The sequence below is a fragment of the Schistocerca cancellata genome, chromosome 5, assembly GCF_023864275.1.
Source record: "Schistocerca cancellata isolate TAMUIC-IGC-003103 chromosome 5, iqSchCanc2.1, whole genome shotgun sequence".
Lineage (NCBI taxonomy): Eukaryota > Metazoa > Arthropoda > Insecta > Orthoptera > Acrididae > Schistocerca > Schistocerca cancellata.
Window position 1 is genome coordinate 613,491,209 of NC_064630.1, and position 3,293 is coordinate 613,494,501.

A 3,293-nucleotide genomic window follows, 5' to 3' on the forward strand; every position below is an offset into this window, starting at 1 on the left:
GCGCCTGTCATAATACTAGTATGAATCGTGATCAGAATGAAGGGCCGAATTAGTCCTCTGACCGTTCAGCGCCAGAAATCTTGCTCCGACGAAACCGATTAGCCCAAGTGTTCTGGTCGAGGGGAATGTGAGGAACGTCAGTAATTTACGTTACAAAGATGTAGTTGACATGCGACATGGCTTGCGAGCAGTTGGCAATACTTTTTCGTTAGGTCGAGCACACAGGAGAACGATCGGCTATCGCGCTAGAAATAGAGGGAAACAGTACTGTGGCCTTCACTGATTCAGGTGCAGAAATGCTGCTGATGTCAACTTGATGGTTTAGACAAATTACTGAGCGGAAGCCGTTGCCAGCGCTACCTGTTAGCGCACTATCTGTGCCATAGGCACACGTAGAAAGACTGTTCGGCTGTGAGCTCAGTGTACAGTGAAGCTAGAGGAACGGCTTCACACCTTCGCCACTGTCCACGGCCTTATGACAAATTGTATCCTTGGCGTCATTCGCTTGCGGAGAACAACGCTTTGATTGGCTTCTCTGCTAGAATATTAGTTTTGCATATAAACTAAGATGGTATCTGTTCTTTCGGACATGTCCGAAAGAACAGATACCATCGGTGACCATGCAGCTCTTTAGAATGAAATTACAAAGAAATGAACACCCTTAGCTGCTTACAGGCGTTGACGAACTCTTACGGGAATCGGCAACGCGCCGCGAGTAATGAGTATAATGGGCGGGGGCACTACGAAAGTAGTGCAGGACAATACGTTGAGAATGTGGGTTTCGCGGGAGGCGTGGCAGAGATAAATCCCTGCAGTCTCGATATTCTCTGTGTCCTCGGTGGCTCAGATGGACAGCCGGCACGGTAGCTCAGCGTGTTCGGTCAGAGGGTTAGTTGCCCTCTGTAATAAAGAAACTGAGGTAATAGATCAACAACGAACTTAAAACGGATGTCACGACATCCGCCCCGAGCAGATGCAACGAACGAAAGCGAACAAAATGAGATCTAAAAAAAAAAAAAAGTCCCGGGTTCGGGTCTCGGAGGGGCATACATTTTCAAATGGTTCAAATGGCTCTGAGCACTATGGGACTTAACATCTATGGTCATCAGTCCCCTAGAACTTAGAACTACTTAAACCTAACTAACCTAAGGACAGCACACAACACCCAGCCATCACGAGGCAGAGAAAATCCCTGACCCCGCCGGGAATCGAACCCGGGAACCCGGGCGTGTGAAGCGAGAACGCTACCGCACGACCACGAGATGCGGGCAACATACATTTTCATCTGTCCCCGTTGACGTATGTCAACGCCTGTAAGCAGCTAAGAGTGTTCATTTCATTGTAATTTATTTGTTTTGCGTTCAGCGAGCCGTACCTTAAAGATCAAGTACCTTACTTCTGCCTAAGGCCACAAACGATTGTGTCCGCAGGTTCGCATACAGACTGTGGGAACTAAGTAGAAGACCATTCGCTTCAGCACTTGTAACTGTTTCACATTAAGTAATACGATAACTGCCATTGAAGAAAAAGTTAGTTGAGTCAGCAGCAGGCCGACGATCGAACTGTTTTGACCGAACACAGAGATGTTTTTAAAGTAAAGCCGGGAGTAATTAATTGTTACGAGTGCATAATGTACGTCATACCTCACGAACCATTCAATCCGCTGTCTTACTCTATCTCTTGGGTGAAACGATCTGCCGTCTCCTAAAAGTTATATCACACTAGTTTATATCTTGTCCAAAATAAGGAGCTTTTCTATAAACGAGCAAACAAGTAGGATGTTAGCCATGTATTACATATGTACACAGTTTTCCAAATATGAGTTTACGTGCCTTATCGTACAGTTTAGATTTACTTCATGTATCGCACTCCAGCGAGAAAAGTACCGCAACAAAAAAAAAAAAAAAAAAAAAAAAAAAAAAAATCCCGGCAATTTTTGATTTTTGCAACTGAAAAATACGTGTGAAGTGTTCCAACATGGATGAAAAACGTCACATCTCTATCTGGCAATTTGTCCACTTCAGGACAATGTGTCAGTCTAGTTGCAGGCTACTTCATGATTCACCACGACAAGAACAGCGTCACTTCAGCGTTGCTGATGTCACATGCGCGTACGTCGTTTAAGAAGAGAGGCACATTCTGATTTTCGAAATTTGTCGACTATAACGTAAGTTGAATGTAATGCCAGTGTTTTTACAGTCTCCGTACCTTCTATTGCAACGTCCTGGTAGACACTGTTTTGACGCTCACTCCTATCATAAATATTACGAAATTTATGGAATAGCCGCGCGGGGTAGCCGCTCGGTCTCAAGCGCCTTGTCACGGTCCGTGCGGCTCCCCCGTCGGAGGTTCGACTCTTCCCTCGGACATGGATGTGTGTGTTGTCCATATCGTAAGTTAGTTTAAGCTAGATTAAGTAGTGTGTAGGCTTAGGGACCAATGACCTTAGCAGTTTGGTCCCATAAGACTCTACCACAAATTTCCATAACTTATGGGATACGAGGAAAAAAAAACGGAAATTTCTAGTATAAAGAAAGTTCATACTGAATCTGTTTTCTCCGCAAAAGCATTCTTACATTGTTGTTGTTGTGATCTTCAGCCCGATGCAACTCTCCATGCTATTCCATCCTGTGTAAGCCTCTTCATACCCGAATAACTACTGCATCCTACATCCTTCTGAATCTGATTACTGCATTCACCTCTCTCTACGAGTTGAACTTCTTACACTCCCTTCCAATACTAAATCTGTGATCCCTTGACGTCTCCGAATGTGTCCTACAAACCGGTCACGCTGTGCCACCAATTTCTTATTTGCTCAGTTTGGTTCAGTACCTCCCCATTAATTACCTGATCTGCGCATCTAATCTTCAATATTCTTCTGTAGCAACACTTTTCGATAGGCTCTATTCTCATTTCGTCTATGTTTCACTTCCAAATATGGCTACATTCTAGACAAATACTTACAGAGTGGACTTCCTAACGCTTAAAACTATATTCGATGTTAACAAATTTCTCTTCTTCAGAAATGCTTTTGTTGCTATTGCCAGTCTACAGTTTATATCCTCGCCACTTCTGCATCATCTGTTATTTTGCTGCCCAAAAAGCAAAACTCTTCTACTACAACAAGTGTCTCATTTATTAATCTATTTCCTTAGCGTCACCTGATGTAATTCGACTACAGTCCATTACCCTTATTTTGCTTTTGTTGATGTTCATCTTATATCCTTTTTTCCAGACAATATCCATTTCGTTCAACTGCTCTTCCAAGTCCTTTGCTGTCTCTGACGGAATTA